Here is a 21,676-nt window from a genome sequence, read left to right on the forward strand (position 1 = left end):
CCGGGGATTTCAATCATGCTGATCTAAAAACTGTCCTTCCAAAATACCACCAGCACGTGGATTTTCCAACAAGGGGAAAAAACACACTGGACATGGTATACACTTCCCATAAAGAAGCCTACAGAGCAACATACCTCCCCCAAATCGGACTATCAGACCATGAAACTGTCCTGCTACTGCCCGCATACAGACAAAAGGCGAAACTCGCCAAACCGGTTCCAAAAGAGGTGAGAGTATGGCCAGACTAGGGGCGATTCTAGCATCTGATCTTTGGGGGTGCTTAGCCCCCAGAGCTGACAGAGGCACCTGGCTTGAACGACAGTGTTTCCACGTTTATTCCACATTTAGACTAGACTTAACTAGACAAGAAGACTAGACTAGACAAGACTAGACTTATGCAATGTTTTAACAGAAGCTGACCCAATAAACTATGATATCTACACATTTACAACCACTGACACAAATATTTACATTATATTTTTAACTAAACAAGACCTACTACTGCATTTGTAATGTTGGAGCTATTCATTTTGCACCAATTTGATTTGTGCTCTGCACAAAAGTATCTCGATATGGATGATAAATGTCGTTTTTATCATTCTGTTCATAGACCAGGGAACATCAATATTGCATTATGCATATTATTGTGTTGTGTTTAACAATTGTAACTCCAGTCCGTACCTTCACCTACCGACACACATTAGATGACACAACTCTGGTGGGTCTTATCACCAATGGCGACGAGACGCACTACAGGACTGAGGTGGACCTTCTGGCCAAGTGGTGCAGAGACAACAACCTCCTGCTGAACGTCAGTAAGACAAAGGAGATTGTTGTCAACTTCCAGAGAGGCCACAGCCAACACCTGCCACTGACCATCGATGGTGCTGCTGTGGAGAGAGTGAGAAGCACAAAATTCCTTGGAGTGCACATCAGCGAGGACCTCTCCTGGACCAACAACACCGCAGCACTGGCCAAGAAAGCCCAACAGCGCCTCTACTTCCTGCGCAAACTGAAGCACGCCAGTGCCCCACCACCCATCATGACTACATTCTACAGAGGGACCATTGAGAGCATCCTCTGCAGCTGCATCACTGTATGGGGCGGGAGCTGCACTGACCACAACAGGAAAGCCCTGCAGCGTATAGTGAACACAGCTGGGAAGATCATCAATGCACCCCTCCCCTCCCTGCAAGACATATACACCACCCGCCTCACCCGCAAAGCTCTCACAATCGTGAGAGATGAGACTCACCCAGCACACAACCTATTTAGCCTCCTGCCCTCTGGAAAGAGGTACAGGAGCCTACGGTCCAGAACCACCAGACGCACCAACAGCTTCATCCACCAGGCCGTCAGGATGTTGAACTCCCTCCCCTCTCTCCCATCACTGACAGCTCCACCCACCAGACAGCCAAGAAGTTAGGATCCCCCCCCCACATGGGAAAGACTCTGACTCAGGAACACCCCCCCCCCATACACAACACACACACACGGAAAGACTCTGACTCAGGAAGCCCCCCCCACACACACACACATGGAAAGACTCGAACTCAGGAAAGACTCTGACTATGGAACTGCACTATGTGACTTTTGCACCTTTACCTGCACTACCTCACTTTTTTTTTTACACACCATACACTGTTTCTTGTTGTTGCTGCCCTCCACAGAAAATACTTCTCATTTGCACCTTTACCTGCACTACCTCACTTTTTTACACACCATACACTGTTTCTTGTTGCTGCTGCCCTCCACGGAAAAGACTTCTCATTTGCACCTTTACCTGCACTACCTCACTTTTATTTTACACACCATACACTGTTTCTTGTTGCTGCTGCCCTCCACGGAAAAGACTTCTCTATGGAACTACATATGTGACTTTGCACCTTACCTGAACTATCTCATAAGAACTGCCTTGGGCCCTGCAATATAACAACTTGCCATATGCTGCTTCTGAATGCTGCTATACATTATTATTAACACATTATTATTAATTTAACACATTATTCTACATCAATGCTGCTACTGTGACTCAACTGGACTGCCCTGGACTGTGTTGTACTGTACTGTGTGTCTTGTATACTAGTCTTGTTCTTATCTTCCTGTCTTTAGCCTAGATTATTTTTTCTAAATGTTAAATGTTTCAATTCCCCCCCCTTTTTTTAAAATCATTACTTTATTATTACTTATTGCTTGTTACACTGTTATTGGTCCTGTCTTGCGCTTTAATGTTTGTCTTGTTAATGTCAGTCCTATGTTTGTCTATGTCTTTACATGGGATAGAGAGAAACGTAATTTCAATTTCCTTGTATGACCTGTGCATATGAAGAAACTGACAATAAAGCTGACTTGAACTTGATACTGTGAGATTTTGTTCAAATTGTTTTTTTCTTCTATGAAGCCTGAGCCATTTATTTTATTAGTTTATAATTATTGTTTAATTTAGTCTTCAGGAGAGACTGCCTGCACACAGTAATAGTATTAATAGTTTTTTTCTTACATGAAAGCTGAGGCATTTATGTTATATTTTAAGGTAACTTCATGTTGTGCTGTGAGGTTCTATGCACTTTAACTTTTGAACCAACAGGTGCATTTGGATAAGTAAAGCCTATTTTTCTGCATTTTTGTAGTCCTGGTAATATTTTATATTGGTAAGGTTGTTTATAGGACCATTTCTCAGTGTCTTTGTTTTTTTAATCAATAGTTTTTGAGTAATAACTTAATATTTAACATATCACTCAATTTTAATCACAAAAAGAGAAAATTGCAACAATTTCTTGCAACTTTCACTTCCTCCCGCAATGTAATCGCAACAAAAACCTAAAAAACACAACTTTCATCGCAATTTTTTGGAACCCCCCCCCGCAACATCAGACATTTTAGCCCGCAACGATCACAAAAAAGGCCCGTGAAATCCTGGGGGGACTGGTTATTATCTGTATAGACTATCAAGGATGGAGCATAAAACAAATAGTCCCTAAACTGTTCACATATGGCCCATTTCATTGCTAAAAACTCTAGCTTACCAGAGTGTAGATGGTAATTCTTCTCTGGAGCAGAGAGAGTGCGGGACCCATAAGTAATGACCCTTAACTTTCCTCCCTGTCTTTGATAAAGCACTGCCCCAAGTCCATCTTGAGACGCATCACAATGCAGGATGAACAGCTCTTCAAAGTTTGGGTAGCTCAGGACAGGAGGACTAGAGAGGTGGTCAGTCAGCTGACAAAGTACTGCCCTATGCTCATCTGTCCATAAGATACGCTGATGTAAGAGCACCTGGCTTTGCTTTTTCTTTCTTGCCACAGCTTTCTGCTTCTTGTTATCTTTCAAGGCGTCATTGTTCGACCCTTCATAGCACAACAGGGCATAAAGAGGTTTGGCAATGCGAGAGAAATTTGGGATATATGCTCTGTAGTATGAGAATTTTCTCAAGTAATTTTCTCAACTCACCCACGGTAGCTGGTTTCCGTTGCTTCATATCTTGGACTGAGGCTACTGCTGCCGGATCCATGGTGTAGCCTTCTTTTGTTACAATTTTTCCCAAAAACCTGACCTTATTTTTGAAGAGTTCACACTTCTTGGCAGTCAATTTCACCCCATGTTGCTGATAACATTGAAGCATTTTTCTCACATCTCTCAGGTTTAGACTGACCAGACACTCCTCCATGCTCTGCTGGAATTCGGAGGGAGTGGCAGATAGGCCATATGGGATTCGTATCCACTCGTACAGTCCCCAGGGCGTTATAAAGGCAGTGAGGGGTCTGCTACTCTCTTCCATAAAGCCTTGATGGTAGGCCTTTCCTTGATCTAACACTGAAAACCAGGCACTACCATGTAAGCTGTCAAGCATGTCTTGAATGCACGGGATAGGATGGCAATCAGGCAGAGACTTCTTGTTGAGCTCTCTGTAATCACAACAAAGACGAAGGGTCCCATTTTTATTCCGCACACAGACAATGGAAGATGAGTACAGTGAACCCTCGCTATAACGCGGTTCATCTTTCGCGGCTTCGCTGTTTTGCGGATTTTTTTTTTACAGTGCATTGTGTTCAGAACACTGAACTTCAGCGAGTGGCACAAGAATGGGACCCGTTGATGTGTCGCTCGTTACAGTTTTCAAATATAATCGAAGGTGGCATGTCTGTTTACAAGAATCTTCTTGCCCAGAAGAAAAAAGAGTGCCAACAACTACCCATAACTATGTTCTTCTCTCGGAAAAAGACACCTGCACCACAGCCTTCAGCAGAAAATGACGCTACAGCGGAGCGGAGTCAGGACGAAGAGGCACAGTCAGAGGGACTGTGAAATACGCGTGAGTCGCAATGTGTCTAACCTCGTATTCATTATTAAAAATAGTATTTTACAGTATTATTACAGTATTATTATTTTAAAAGTATTAAAAACTGTCATAGTTATTTGCAAGAACGTTTTTTTTTTATTTCTTAAACAAATGCTTTACATTTGTATTGTATAATAGTTGTAAAAAAATAAAGTTGACTATTTCACGGATTTCGCCTATCGCGGGTCCTTTTTGGAACGTAACCCCCGCGATAAACGAGGGTTCACTGTAGTGTGATCTTGATTTCTTAATCCAGCCCCTATTTAGTAAGTTTTCTAAATACTGTTTTACATCTCTGTGTAGTGGCTTTGGCACAGACACATAAGTACGCCTTACCGGTGTTGGGTCTGTAAGTCTGATTTTCAGTTGCAGGGAAGGGATGCACCCTACATCCTCATCATCTCTGGCAAATGCTTGGCACTCTTCCCTCAACATCTGTTTCACTTTTTGTTGCTGAGCAAGGGGGAGGTGAGTCAATGCTATAGGTGGATCATACCTGTCCTTGTCATCCAATGCCTTTTCAGCAGGTTCACGTTTCTCTCCGTCGACTTCTGTGGGTGCCACTGGAGAAGCTGGTGGGGCAACGACTGGCTTGGCTTCTGCTGGATAAACAGCCTTGACTCACTGGACCTGCCCTAGCACTGTACGTGGGCTCAGTGTGATGTCATGGCCGGTGTCATTGGCGACAGGCAGTGTTAAGTGAGAATATGCCCCTTTACTCAGAGTTATCATGCTCTCGGTCATGGACCATCTGGCCAGAGGGCATGTTCATCAGGCATGAAAAGCGCTTCTTGGCTGGATAGCAGATGCCCTGTCCTTACCGAGCACTTCACGCTTCTCACCTGGCCAGCTGGAATCACCTCCTTCTGCCTTCCCATTCTCACCACACCATCACTACATTCAGGGTCACTGTCTTTAATCATTCTTACAAACATTTCGGTCTTCTTACAGTCAAAAGAGAAAGCTGTGCTAACAGCCTGTGTTACTGCTTCCTGTGGATGGTCCACCCCACTCTTTAACAGCTGTTCAATAACATTGTAGCCAATGATAGGCTCTTCTGTTGCCCCCTTCTCATCTGTTACCAGCATGGGTACCTGAAGCATGAACTGTGGGGCTTGTGATGGCTCTAGCTGGAATGTTACTTCCACCCATCCTTGGAAAGGGATGTCTGTCTAGTTGATGGCTTTTCCCACCAGAGCGCCAGGGCCAAGCAGCTCTTCAGTGCTCCGAACTCTCACCTTTGGAATATATTTCTTCTTACATGCTTCACTGATGAGGCAAACTTGCGATCCAGTGTCCCATAAGGCCCGAGTCTTGACACCATCGAGATAGCAATTCACCATGCACTTCTCCCCAATGAGACGTAACAACTGAGAGTAATGGCGGGGGGAGATGTGGCTGACATACACAGACCCCGCAAGACTCCCACCTGGTTTCACTCCTTCTGCCAGCAGTCTCTCTTCTAACTGGTCAATGCTTTCCCTGAGGATCATAGCCTGGGTGTCTCGTGACTCATTCAGTGGTTTGTGAATAGCAGACGTGCCTCCTATGGTTTGGCCAGCGATTTGAAGGAACATATTTTAGTGTTCTTGGTGGTGCACAAATGTTTCGGATCTGGCTGTAAGTAAGCAATGATTGTGGTGCAATTTAGCCCTTATAACTTTTTTTTACAAGGTTATTTAGCTGCCAGTGGCTGGATTTTGCTTTTAAATTAGTATAAGGGATGAAAGTAACTAGGGTTGAGGGTTTTTTTTGTTGAGAATTTGTAAACAAACAAAATGCAAATGCATCTATGTTATCAGACACAATGATATAAAGCATATTCTAATTATTTACTTAAAACATTCTTCTTCTTCCAGCTTGTTGCACTTACAGTATGTGTGTGGGGTTGCTGCCATGTCATATTAATTGGAGCATAGTTTTATGCCAGATGCCCCTCCTACCACAACCCTCCCATTTCCAGGCTTGAGAAGCAACCATTCACACACATGGGCAAGTTAGAGTAGCCAGTTACCCTCACTGCATGTCTTTGGACTGTGAGGGAAACCGGAGCACCCAGAGGAAACCCACGCAGACAAGGGGAGAACATGCAAACTCCACACAGAAAGGCCCCTGTTGGCCACTGAGCTCAAACCCAGAACCTTCTTGCTGTGAGGCGACAGGGCTAACCACTATACCACCGTGCCACCATAGGTGAGCTGGAGCCAGTCCCAACTGACACTGGGCAGGAGGCAGAGTATACCTGACCTAGATAGGTCACCAGTCTATTGTGGGGCTAACACAGGAAGAAAGGCAGCTATTCTCACTCATACACTCTCAGAAAACAAAGTACATTATTGTACCTTTAGGGGTACAACAGCTTGTCACTGGGGCAGTACCCTCTCAGGTACTTATTTGTACCATTTATATACTCATTGGGAACATATATGTACTTTTTGGCTCTAAAAAGGTGCACATAGTCACCTTGAAGTCCAGTAATGAGCTCTTGGGGGTACTTTAGTGTAGATTGTACCTCAGGGCACAGAAATGGACTCCTACTGTACCCCTGTTTCTGACAGTGTATTCACATCTATAGGCAGTTTCGTGTAGCCAGTTGATCTAATCTGCATGTCTTTGGACTTCCATGAGGAAACCCACACAGGGACAAGGAAAACATGCAAACTCCACACAGAAAGACGTTGCTCATCTGGCAGGTTCTAACCCAGAACTTGTTTGCTGTTTGGCAACACTGCTCACCACTGTGCTGCCTCTAATAATAACTTCTTTTAATCTCCTTCTTTTGGCTGTTCCTGTTAGGGGTCATCACAGCGGATATCCTCTGTATCTCCTCTGTATCTCCTCCTGTCCTCTGTATCTTTTTCTGTCACACAAACAGTCCTCATGTCCTCCTTCACCACATCCATAAATCTCGTCTTTTGTCTTCCTCTTTTCCTTCTATCTGGCAACTCCATCTCCAGCATTCTAACTTATTTTCACAATAAGTTAGAAAATAATGATACAGATTATTTACAGATACACAGATATATATTGAACAGTTATTCCATGAAATCGAATCACACATGAGCTGATACTTGACGAGGCACATAGCACCGAGTCGGCGATAAACCATGTACAACTAGACTGAGTGGAATAACTGTTTAATTCTTTGATTTTGAGAAAAAAATTGAGAAATTTTTATTTTTAGCAAATTTGATAAATAAAATCTTTATAGAAAATGTCTGACAAAATAATTTCCGCTTATAATGTAAACAAACCAGCGAAATGACAGTAGCAATTTGTGAAAAATGCTATAATAATAATAATAATAATAATAATAATAATAATAATAATAATAGAAAAATAAAAAAGAAACATTCTTACTATCAAATACTTTTATTCTACATTTTGTTGCTTTTTTAGTATTTTGGGGGGTTTTGTTTTCGAGTAGAGTTTTAATTTCGTCCTCGGTTGCTTCAGCAACACGCACTGCCATTTTGTTTTTCTCTACTTACGGTATATGAGCTGATGTCCTAGTAGTAGAGTAGCCAATAAGAGCACCCGATTGCTCATATCCAGTGAACGTACAGTAGATAGATATATATGTATGTGTGTGTGTGTATATATATATATATATATATATATATATATATATATATATATCAGGGGCGATTTCTCAGAGACAACAAGGGAAGCCGAGCTTCCCCTAAAATTCTCTCCCCAAACTGCGGCATCTATGACGTTGAATTCTCATTAAAACAATAACTTGCATAACATAATATATGCCCAAGATTGTATTTACGTTCATAACTATCCTGTAACTTATTTGAGTGATGTCTGACGAACTTGCAGTTTGCTACGAGAATCACCTTTGCTGCCAGGCTGTAACCAGCGTTGCCAGATACTGCTGACGTTTTCCAGCCAAAATATGTTCAAAACCCGCCAAAATGCACTTAAAACCGCCCAATCTGGCAACACTGGCTGTAACCTTTCTTATTTCAATGGGCTCTATGCGCTGGCAGCCGGGTTTCCGTTGCAGTCTATGAGAGGGCTCTGAACAGCCAATTTCGGCTAGTTGTTATTGGTTAAAATTGACAAAATCGTCACTTCCAGGGAAGCCGGGCTTCTCTGGGACTAAACGAGACAGTGGGAGGGGCAAGAAGCCGGGCTGATGAAGGATTATTGGAGGTAGTGTTTAAGACATGAGGAGGGCGGGCTCTGTACTTCGGCGTCGGCGAGGAACACGGAAGCATGATCAGTCAGTCCCAGCGGATGTCGAGAAAGTGTAGTCGTGTGCCAAAGTGCTATCCGAATTTCTTTTCATATAAACGTTTCTTCTCATTGATGTCTCTGTACATTACTCTGTAAATAAATGTAAATATTACTCGTTGTGCTCCGTTAACTTTCATCCATTCTATCAGTTTGATCATTCGTGAATTCACTCGTTTATTTCATTTGTAGTTCAATCTGGTTGTAGGCTAGCTTGAGCCTTATTGGGATCTGCAGTGCTAGCTGCTAACAGAAATTGGTGAAGTCTCTGGAAAGCACAACCAGCTAGTATGACAGGGTCACAGACCATTTTCTGGAAAAGGAGCGGAGGGCAGAATTTGTGTATAAATAGTGTGCATCATATAATGTTCATGAATCTGAAGTGTGTATATTGTTCAGTAATGTTAAGAGAATGGTGGGCTCTGTGTTATAGGTTATACCTGGGTATAATATTCAAGGTTCTGTGTGTTGCATAGCCTACCTGGTTATGAATTTCCAGACTGTGTTGCAGAAGATGTTCAAGGATGTGTTGCACAGCTGGGTGTTGTGTTAAAGACTCTGTGTTGCATATCAGGGTATGATGTTCAAGGCTCTTCGTTGAATAGCCAGTGATTTTTGGATGTTTGATATTTTTGATTAAGGATATGAGGCACTAGCCTGGCAAGCCAGACTATAACATGAAATGTACAAGCAAAAATACTTTCTGCCACTAGGTAGGGTTGTCTAGTTCACTATGCTAATGGGGCACACCTTTCTATGCTTTGATATCCGGCCTACAGGTTTTACGATGAATGCGTAAAATGGGCTTCCCCTGTTTTAAAAACCAGCAGCCGCCACTGATATATACTGTATATATATATATATATATATATATATATATATATATATATATATATATATATATGTGTGTGTGTGTGTGTGTGTGTCTATGTGTGTTATTTACCAGCTGGGAAGTCCATATCGTGAAATACTGTGACCGAGGTCTTGAAAGTACTGACCAAGGCCCTCTGGGCCGAGGTCAGTATTCAAGGCCGAGGCCACAGTATTTCACCATACGGACCGACCTTAAGCTGGTAAATAATATATATATATTTTTTTTTACCAAATTCTAACAGAAAACGGGAGCGCCCGAAAGGGAAAACCGAGCCGAGGCGAGCCACCATTTTGAATCCTCATTCACGGCTGTAATGCAAATTGCTTTCTCCTCGGTATACAAGTGCACTTCCATGGCAGGAAAAAAAAACTACATTTTGCCACCTATGTAGTCCCCTAGTTATACAAATAGGAGTCATTCAGGATTCAGCCATGTTTTTGCTCGGTGTTAGCAAATGACAAGTTTTAGCTTTCTCCTAAAATGTTTTATTTTATTTCTTCTTCCTCAGGGTAGTAAAACTTGCTTTCACTGTGAAAACTGTTGTTATCACTATCCATGCTGTAAAATTAATGCTATTATACTGAGAAATGCTGGCAAAAATTTATAAGACTTTTGATAATCTTATAAATAAATCTTATAAAAAAAGATAAATGTTGACAAAAAATGCTACTATTTTTGTTGTTGTTGCGAACGAGCAAGTCACCAGAGGTCCGTAACTGGGGTCCATAACCAGGGTCTGTACCGTAGGACGTCTGTTCCTCGCCGTGTTCCTCGCCAGCCAATCAGAGCGCAGGATTTGGACTGCGAAAAAAATAATTATAGATATTACAGATGTTATAAAAACTTATTTTCATAATATCTGTAATATGTACAGTACAATTTGGCTAACATGGTTGTACCTTCTCATATCATCAGTCAATATAATAAAAAAATTGTAAATAAGATGTTTAAAAAAAGGAAAGAAAAGAAAAATGACTGAAAATAATTGATTTAATTTTTTGAACAATCTTCAGGAAAATCAGATGTAATTTCCTGTTGACCACGTGGCTTGTGGAACACTCCAGTTATTTCACAGTGCTGTTGGACTAAAATGTGCAGTTTTAATAAACTATAATAGAAAAGGATGGTTTCTACACACACACACACACACACACACACACACACACACACACAATACGATTTTTGAAGTAATTTCATTTCATTTCAAGGTAAAGTGAAGTTGTGAAGGTAAACAGTAGACTGGAAGAAGGACGTTCCTAAATGCCAGATGTGAGCAGTCTGGTCGGCTCTTTCTGACTGTTCACCTGTGAATGCCACGCCTCCATTTAGGAGCAAGCCAATCATCTGTCACGGACTGAGCACGTGACCACAGATCATCGCTTAGCAACCGTTACATGCCAAGTGTTGAAAATGCCCAAACAAAAGTGATCCGTATATTTCTTGAAACCCGACAGTATGGAAGTGTATTGCTGCCACACTCAAAAAAAAAAAAAAAAAATTGGCTTAGTATCAAGTAATTACATGAAAACTTTGTTATAACAATATCTTGTTTTTACAATATATTTATCATGTAATAACATATCATGTAATTTCATGATACGAAATTATCACGTTATTTCATTATATTTTCATGTAATAACGTGAAAACAACTTATCAAGAAATAACATGAAAGTGTGGTTTAACATCATAACATCTAGCCAAGCCAGTCCACTGATACGGAAGCACGCTTCCCAACTTCATGTTCCAGCAAGCTCGTGCTTCACTATGGCTCAAAATATGGATTCTCCACTGTCGAGATTTCTTCGGGCTCGTGGTGTACTAGAGGACTGTCTCCTTAGTATGGAGCAGGATCGTGTAAGTGTATTTTACCGTTTCGTCCTCAAGTAGTGTATAGTTAGCTTATGGTGGCCACTAGCCTGCCTACACCTGCCAGTAGCCCGGTAAGCAGCTGCTAATTGAAGGTGCTAGCATTTAGCTATAACTTTTTTTGCTGTGGGCAGCTAGTTGTATCATCATCAAACCCCCCCCCCCCCCCCCCCAAAAAAAAAAAAAAGAGTTAACATTAAATAGAAATGCATTCGGAAATTAGGTAAGCAACATTTGCATCGTCGTAGCTGTTTTCAAAGCTAGCTGGCTAGAATTCCCCTTCGTAATCTTGCTTGTAAAGCTATCATACACTAAGGTAGTTTAGTACAGGCTCTGCCAACACCACCACTGACAGTAACTGAAGCAGAACACTTTCAGATATTTCCCAGTTTATTTACAGTTCACTACACTTCTGTTAAATATCTTGTGTAGCCCTATGGTAGCATAACATAGATCATAGCCTGCCGATCTGCTGCTGTAACCATTAAAGCAGCAACTACAATGGCACCAGAGCCCATTCTCATGGCATTTCACATCATCCGAATGAATGAAACGGTGGCATGTAAGTGAATGGTAACAGCGACTCGGGCAGTTTCCAGGTTGTGTGTGGGCGCGTAACGTTTTGATTACGGGTGTAGAAATGATGTTTGTGGATAGCCTACAAATAGTTTTAATTCTGATACAGTGATTCTGACTAGTCTGGATGTAGCCAAAGAATAACTTTCCTCACATGTGGTTTAAAACTCTGACAAAAATGCACACAAATCAACAGACAACACACTACACTGTACTACACATTGACAACACCTACAAGGAGGCAGATAATCCATATCAATTAAAACTGTGAGAGAGCCAAGCGGTTCCACCTGTGACACCACTAGAGAGGTCAGTATATAATCACTATTCCATCAATATGCATGAAAAACTGGCTCAGAAAGGAGTGCAAGTACAAACAACCAAACTTCCACTGTTATATGTAGTCTTGGGCAGTGTTGGGGAAGCTACTCAGAAAATGTAGTTAACTAAAACTACCAGTTAGCCTGCTCTACATCAGATGAAGCTTCTCTACATGACAGTTACCTGAAGACAAAATGTAGAAAGCTACGTAATAAAACAATAGTAGTTTACTACATGCAAAGCTGCTTTATAATTTACAAAAAGGCCTATAAATAAATAAAATGTGACCTAGCCTAACTAACAGGTCTTTACAGTAGACATGTAACTTTTAGCCTACTATTGTAGGTGAAAAGCTCTTAAAACAATAATCGTTGGGTTGATATTTCCATGTTCCGTGCCCCTTGTCAAATAGTACAATAGTTTTGTTGTGTTCTTTGCTTTCTTGGGTCCTGAAGCACGAAAACACAGGCCAGAGTGATGCACCATCACAATGGTTTATTAGTCCCTCCCCACACTATCCACTAGATGGAGCGAGCATCTCCATAAATGGTGCTGTAACTAATGCCGCTTTTCCACTACAAACGCGGCTGAGTCGGGCTGAGCCGTGCCGTGCTGAGTCGAGCTGAGCGGGGCTGTTGGAGTTGCATTTCGACTACAACCGCGCTGAACCGTGCTGGCTGGAAGTGGGTGGACACATTGGGTGGAGTTAGCAAAAGTGGGTGGACGTCAGGTGATGTCATTAAGCAGCGCAAACAGTGACATCAGTGGCCTTTTAAGCGGTAGTCTCACGACCCGAATAGTAAACAATAAACATGGAGGACATGGAGTCGTTAGTGTTGCTGGTCTTGGTGCTGTGGCTTGTTGTCACCGACAACGCGGACAGATACTGGCAAGAGCGTATAGATGAGGCGAGGCGCATAAGGCTTCAGAAATCCTCGTAATTCGTAATTCTCCTTTTTCCGGGTTTACGGTGTTTACAGATCCCAGCGTGCTCGCGGGGCGTGTGTGGGCATGTGAGGACACTCCTCCTCACCAATCAGTGCACAGGGGAGTGTCTCCTCATGCCCCTAGCCCCACTCGGTTCGGTTTGGCTCGCTACAGCCCCACTCCAAAACGGTGCGAGTTTTAGGGGCTAAGCAGGGCTGAAGCGAGCTGAGTCGTGCTGGTTTTTGGTAGTCAAAACGCGAGCCGTGTCGGGCTGAAGTGAGCTGAAGCGAGCTGAAGTGAGCTGAAAAAGGGTAGTGGAAAAGGGCCATAAGGCTGTGAGCTTTTGTTTGGACTTGATTCAGCCCTTTCTGAGCTCTACTAGCAGCCTAATTTTGGGTGGTGGGCTATCATTAGTAGTAGACAGAGTGCCCCACAACCTATGATCTTAGCGTGATTATTAAAAAGGATGTACCAGTAAGCTGTGAGTTGAGTGCGAGTGTTTTATTGTTTTCAAAAGTCATACCAGAGTAACAAATGAAGTTGGTTAACCTACTGCACAATCTTCACCTATGTGGAGCTACTGATGTTACTAGATTTTGGTAAGAAGCAGTTAGAATTAATAGTAACAAATGACAGCAATATGCTGATAGCCTAATAGAAACCAAAATAATAAATATTGATAATAATAATAATAATAATAATAATAATAAGACAGTCACATCTGTAAAGTTAAACCAGGTCTCAGTTGATACCCTTAAGGCCACCCACCGCCCCTCAGTCTTTCCTGTGTGTGTGCATAAGTTATCTAGTCTTGTACTTGAGTTGTAGGCTAATTATTATCTCTGTCTTGACAGATTGATGCCACAGTCCTTGATTTTATGGACGATAACACTCTGGCTGGCTACATCCCAACTTATGGAGATAGGATTGCGGCAAGACGCTTCTGTTTGCAACATCATGGTGCAAAAAACAAAGAATCATCAAAACATTCAATGCTTGAAAAACTGAAAAAAAATGGGCATTGGTGGGAGTGATGATGACACTTGCAACGAGGGGACTTCTTCCAAAAGACAGAGAAGAAGTTACGCAAAACATAACAAATGGGCAGAAAAAAAGATGAGAAAAGTGGAGTTGGGATGGATCCATGAAGGTAAACAAGTCCGAAAATGCAAAGGAGGGGGGACAAGGACCCTTGATGTCCCCAAAGAATCAAAGAAAGGAGACATACTACAGTATGCCAAAGATATCTTCTTCCCAAACGGAAAAAATAAATTAGAAAATTTTGAAACATTTAGTTATGACATAGTAGATTATAAGGAGGAAGCTATTTTTGATGACGCTATTACAGTTGGAGAACTGTATAGTTTACTAAGAATGGGAGTGTTGAGATTCTACCTCTGCACTAAGGCCCCAAAGGATGACGACGATGAAGAATGTGTTGGGGGAGATTCAAATGTGAACAAGGATGTACTACAGAATGACATGCAAGAAGAGGATGAGCAGCATCTTCAAACTGTTGATACAGAGGCATTAGACACATCTGAGGTTGAGGTGATGCTTGGCCCCTATCTTGGAGAACCCATGGCTGGCCAAATGGATGACACTTTGTTATATCAACCTGGCCTGCAGCTCAATGAGGACACTGCCATCACATCAGCCCTCTTTCCCAGAACAAGCTCAGCACTCATTACTCCAGACACAGCATATGTGCCTCCCCCCATGCCTCCTCCCATGCCTTCCCCCATGCCTCCTCCCATGCCTCCCCCCACAAGCATGGCAAACATTACTTCAGAGTCAGCATCTATTGATGATGTAGCAAGTATCTCTACAGCTTCATGTGATGTTGTGCATATCACCATTAAACTTCACAGGGTCAATCTTCTGGAGGAGATGATAGACCAATTTAAGGATTCATCACTTGTCAAGTACTCCCTTTGTTACACTTACATAGATGAAGAAGGAGCTGACCTAGATGGTGTCTCAATGGATGTATATTCTGCATTTTGGACACAACTCATGGACCACACAGCTGAAGGGGAGGACCTGAGGGTTCCATCGCTGTGTCCTAAATGGCAAGAGGAAGAATGGAAATCCAATGGCCGGATTCTACTAAAAGGATTTCAAGACCATGGCTATTTCCCCTGTTGCTTATCCCCTGCTTTCACTGTATCACTTATTTTTGGTGAGAATGAAGTCTCAGATGATGTGCTTTTTGAAAGTCTTCTTCTGTTCGTTAGTCAATCAGATAGGAATCTAATCACCACTGCATTAAAAGAAGATCTTTCAGAGGATGACAGGGATGAGCTGATTGACCTGTTGGACCGCATGGATGTAACAGCCCTTCCACCACAACAGAATTTAAAAGGCATCCTTCTAAAGGTGGCACATAAACAGCTGATCCAAAAGCCAAGATATGCATGTGAGAAGATGTCCTTGATTGCTGGTTCCTCCCTAAAAGAAGCATTTGCGAGCCCACAAGATGTCTTGCTTCTGTATGAGGACAAAAAGCCAACAACTAAAAAGCTTTTGAAGTTACTACATGCCTCTCCTTCCACCCAAGCAGAGAACCAGAGTTTTCATTTCCTGCAACAGTACATTAGAGGATTGGATGATGTTGGTCTCAGAAGGATGTTAAGATTTATCACAGGGTCAGATATTGTCTGTGTTAACAAGATTGAGATCATGTTTACAGCAGTAGATGGACTTGCACGTCGACCTGTAGCACATACCTGTGGTCCAGTTCTGGAACTGCCATGGACATATGCTTCCTATCCTGAACTACGCATTGAATTTGACAGTATACTGATCAATAAAACCTCATACGAATTCGGCATAGCATAGGTTTATTATGGTACGCTTATCTCATCTGATTGTAGCAGAAGCAGAAGGCAAAGTTTAGAAGTAAGATATTTTTGAACATCTGAACAGAAATTAGGTAAAAATGTATTCAGTTATATCAACATTTATTTGTCATTTTTGTTTAGGGCCATGCTGTGGGGTGTTTTACCTGTTCGTGAAACGTTAGTCATATAATGTCTAATCTGTTTGAGAGCTGAAGGTGCACATGCTTTTTGTTATCTGTCAAGTTTGAGCAAAGCAAGTCACTTACCTTAAACTTGTTGATGAGTTTCAAAGTGCAATGAGCTCGAGACCTGACCACTTTTGTGTTACTGATGTAACAATGTTAATGTTAATCCCAGCCTATTCCTGTTCTCTTGTTAGTTGCTGATGAGTTCACACAAGGCGGCACGGTGGTGTAGTGGTTAGCACTGTCGCCTCACAGCAAGAAGGTCCTGGGGCGTCGTGGCTCAGGTGGCTAAGGCGCCATACCATAAATCCGGGGACCCGGGTTCGATTCCGACCCGAGGTCATTTCCCGATCCCTCCCCGTCTCTCTCTCCCACTCATTTCCTGTCCTGTCTCTACACTGTCCTATCCAATAAAGGTGAAAAAAAAGCTAAAAAAAAAATCTTTAAAAAAAAGAAGGTCCTGGGTTCGAGCCCCGGGGCCGCCGAGGGCCTTTCTGTGCGGAGTTTGCATGTTCTCCCCGTGTCCGCGTGGGTTTCTTCCGGGTGCTCCGGTTTCCCCCACAGTCCAAAGACATGCAGGTTAGGGTAACTGGTGACTCTAAATTGACCGTAGGTGTGAATGTGAGTGTGAATGGTTGTCTGTGTCTATGTGTCAGCCCTGTGATGACCTGGCGACTTGTCCAGGGTGTACCCCGCCTTTCGCCCGTAGTCAGCTGGGATAGGCTCCAGCTTGCCTGCGACCCTGTAGAAGGATAAAGTGGCTAGAGATAATGAGATGAGAAAAATTAAGAGGTTCAAGGGAACAAGAAAGCACAAGAAAATGCCTCAAGTTGTGTTGATGTGTGCCCCCTCCCCTGAAGTACTAATCCCACTGCATTGAGAAACATGACCACACTGAATTCTTGATTCTGACATAACTTGGTAAACCTGGCCCGTAGCCAGGGGGGATCGAAGGGTTCGTTCGATCCCCCCCGGACACACGCCCCTCAAGATTACTCAAGATTTATTCATTTGTTCATGTCCGATGAATATACATTGATTCACATTTAAATTTACAATATCAAATCCAGACTAATCAAAAAAGAAAAGTAGACTACGTGAGGACGAGTTAGAAAAACGGGTTCATTTCTCCTATGTTTATGTTTACACGTTTTGTTCAGACTGCTTTACACCCCAATCCAGTGGGTGGCGGTAATGCCCCCATTAGACCCCTTTCACTGACGTCACCCGAAACCGGAAGTAAACAAACCCTGCGCCATATTGGAAGACCAACAAACTCGTGATTAGGGGGAAATAACGGCAGCGCGCGGTATGTGAACCCACGAGGCACTTGGTTCATCAAAAACCTACAATGGTAAACTTTTGTGCTGTGTTAGGGTTCTAACGAAGCTGATGGGAAAGGTGAAAAGAAGTCTTTCTACAGAATACCAGCTGTGACTGAGACACAAGCAAACCAAGGAGCTTTCTGCCAGGAGACAGCGAGAGGATTTAGCTGCTTTATGCAGAGCAGATCTGAATACTTCAAGTCTATTTTGTTACTGGTAAGTCACTAGGCTAGAGTGTTGTAGAACATTTTTTTAAATGTTTACTGAATAAAAACATCCTTAATTTTATCAAATATACTCTACTCTATATTTCATTTCTTTCTTTTGTTTTAATTTTCCTCCCTCCATCCCTCTTTGGATTTTAAATATAGTTTTTCCCCATGTCCAAATAATTCAAATATATATACATAAAAACAGATAAGTAGTAAATTAAAAATAAATTATGAAATAAAAAAATCCATTCTCCCTTGCCCCGAGTCTTATCATATGGGTCAAACCCATCAATCACAGCCAGTTTCTCCACATACCGTGCCCTTTCTGCAGCTGGTAATGTACTCACATAACCAGAATTATCAGCCATCGTGTCACTTTACTCTCGCTCGTACTTTGTTTTATATTGTGAGTATGTATGTACTTGGTCTTCCAATATGGCGCCCTAGCACAATCTCGCGGTACGGTGACGTCACGCGGTAGCCCTGGATAGAAGAGAAAATGGGGAAAAAAGAAGATAAAGACAGAAAATGCAAGAAATCTGCTGCTACTTTGTCCCAAAATATTGGCACCATGTTCCAAAAAAGGGCCAAAATGGGTAAGGTGCTGAGTGCAGGACTTTGTTTTTCTTTTGTTTACAACAGTAGTGGTAGATCGATCTGTCAGAATGATCAGTGGGGGGTAGCGTCAGCCCATCCGTCAGTCTATGTGTGTCAGTGACACGCACACACAGAGATGAGTTAGGTGGCTAGGTACTAGTAGCGTCAGACCTGGGGCTGCTTTTATTTTTTTTCAGCTTGGGAAATCGGAGCTGTGGTGTGGTGTGAAGACAGTAAAATGCGAGACTTTAAGAGCACGTGTTTTTCAGTCGTCATGGTAACATGGCATCATGGTAACATGACGCCCTGTCATGGTAACATGACGCCCTGTCAGTGGTTTGGCATTTGGATCAGAGTGAAAAGAAACGTGTGCACTAGCTGAAAAATGAAAATGTTCAGACCAGTGTGTGTGAAAACACCCACTGTTGCTGCATTTGGGCAATTTTAAATTAATTGTCCTTATAGGGCTGTGCGACATTATTTCAATCTCAGGATTACTTGAAACATTTATCTCAATTAGAAATTATTGTTGTTTTTTATGCTAAAGCATGGGCAGATCAGGAGTGTTCTGATGCCATAAACAACAACTGAAGTGAGCAACAGAGACAGACAACAACAGACAGACAATGAAGGAGAGCAGCAACAGAGACAGACAATGAAGGAGAGCAGCAACAGAGACAGACAATGAAGGAGAGCAACAGCAGAGACAGACAATGAAGGAGAGCAGCAACAGAGACAGACAATGAAGGAGAGCAGCAACAGAGACAGACAACAACAGACAGACAATGAAGGAGAGCAACAGCAGAGACAGACAATGAAGGAGAGCAACAGCAGAGACAGACAATGAAGGAGAGCAACAGCAGAGACAGACAATGAAGGAGAGCAACAGCAGAGACAGACAATGAAGGAGAGCAACAGCAGAGACAGACAATGAAGGAGAGCAACAACAGAGACAGACAATGAAGGAGAGCAACAGCAGAGACAGACAATGAAGGAGAGCAACAGCAGAGACAGACAATGAAGGAGAGCAGCAACAGAGACAGACAATGAAGGAGAGCAGCAACAGAGACAGACAACAACAGACAGACAATGAAGGAGAGCAGCAACAGAGACAGACAATGAAGGAGAGCAGCAACAGAGACAGACAATGAAGGAGAGCAGCAACAGAGACAGACAATGAAGGAGAGCAGCAACAGAGACAGACAACAACAGACAGACAATGAAGGAGAGCAACAGCAGAGACAGACAATGAAGGAGAGCAACAGCAGAGACAGACAATGAAGGAGAGCAACAGCAGAGACAGACAATGAAGGAGAGCAGCAACAGAGACAGACAATGAAGGAGAGCAGCAACAGAGACAGACAACAACAGACAGACAATGAAGGAGAGCAGCAACAGAGACAGACAATGAAGGAGAGCAGCAGCAGAGACAGACAATGAAGGAGAGCAACAGCAGAGACAGACAATGAAGGAGAGCAACAACAGACAGACAATGAAGGAGAGCAACAACAGAGACAGACAATGAAGGAGAGCAACAACAGAGACAGACAATGAAGGAGAGCAACAGCAGAGACAGACAATGAAGGAGAGCAACAACAGACAGACAATGAAGGAGAGCAGCAACAGAGACAGACAATGAAGGAGAGCAGCAACAGAGACAGACAATGAAGGAGAGCAGCAACAGAGACAGACAATGAAGGAGAGCAACAGCAGAGACAGACAATGAAGGAGAGCAACAACAGACAGACAATGAAGGAGAGCAACAACAGAGACAGACAATGAAGGAGAGCAACAGCAGACACAGACAATGAAGGAGAGCAACAGCAGAGACAGACAATGAAGGAGAGCAGCAACAGAGACAGACAATGAAGGAGAGCAACAGCAGACACAGACAATGAAGGAGAGCAACAACAGACAGACAATGAAGGAGAGCAACAACAGAGACAGACAATGAAGGAGAGCAGCAACAGAGACAGACAATGAAGGAGAGCAACAGCAGACACAGACAATGAAGGAGAGCAACAACAGACAGACAATGAAGGAGAGCAACAACAGAGACAGACAATGAAGGAGAGCAGCAACAGAGACAGACAATGAAGGAGAGCAACAACAGAGACAGACAATGAAGGAGAGCAACAGCAGACAGACAATGAAGGAGAGCAACAACAGACAGACAATGAAGGAGAGCAACAACAGAGACAGACAATGAAGGAGAGCAGCAACAGAGACAGACAATGAAGGAGAGCAACAGCAGAGACAGACAATGAAGGAGAGCAGCAACAGAGACAGACAATGAAGGAGAGCAACAGCAGAGACAGACAATGAAGGAGAGCAGCAACAGAGACAGACAATGAAGGAGAGCAGCAACAGAGACAGACAACAACAGACAGACAATGAAGGAGAGCAACAGCAGAGACAGACAATGAAGGAGAGCAACAGCAGAGACAGACAATGAAGGAGAGCAACAGCAGAGACAGACAATGAAGGAGAGCAACAGCAGAGACAGACAATGAAGGAGAGCAGCAACAGAGACAGACAATGAAGGAGAGCAGCAACAGAGACAGACAACAACAGACAGACAATGAAGGAGAGCAACAGCAGAGACAGACAATGAAGGAGAGCAGCAACAGAGACAGACAATGAAGGAGAGCAACAGCAGAGACAGACAATGAAGGAGAGCAGCAACAGAGACAGACAATGAAGGAGAGCAGCAACAGAGACAGACAACAACAGACAGACAATGAAGGAGAGCAACAGCAGAGACAGACAATGAAGGAGAGCAGCAACAGAGACAGACAATGAAGGAGAGCAGCAACAGAGACAGACAATGAAGGAGAGCAACAGCAGAGACAGACAATGAAGGAGAGCAGCAACAGAGACAGACAATGAAGGAGAGCAGCAACAGAGACAGACAACAACAGACAGACAATGAAGGAGAGCAACAGCAGAGACAGACAATGAAGGAGAGCAACAGCAGAGACAGACAATGAAGGAGAGCAACAGCAGAGACAGACAATGAAGGAGAGCAACAGCAGAGACAGACAATGAAGGAGAGCAACAGCAGAGACAGACAATGAAGGAGAGCAACAACAGAGACAGACAATGAAGGAGAGCAACAGCAGAGACAGACAATGAAGGAGAGCAACAGCAGAGACAGACAATGAAGGAGAGCAGCAACAGAGACAGACAATGAAGGAGAGCAGCAACAGAGACAGACAACAACAGACAGACAATGAAGGAGAGCAGCAACAGAGACAGACAATGAAGGAGAGCAGCAACAGAGACAGACAATGAAGGAGAGCAGCAACAGAGACAGACAATGAAGGAGAGCAGCAACAGAGACAGACAACAACAGACAGACAATG

Source organism: Neoarius graeffei, chromosome 11, assembly GCF_027579695.1.
Source record: "Neoarius graeffei isolate fNeoGra1 chromosome 11, fNeoGra1.pri, whole genome shotgun sequence".
Taxonomy (NCBI): domain Eukaryota; kingdom Metazoa; phylum Chordata; class Actinopteri; order Siluriformes; family Ariidae; genus Neoarius; species Neoarius graeffei.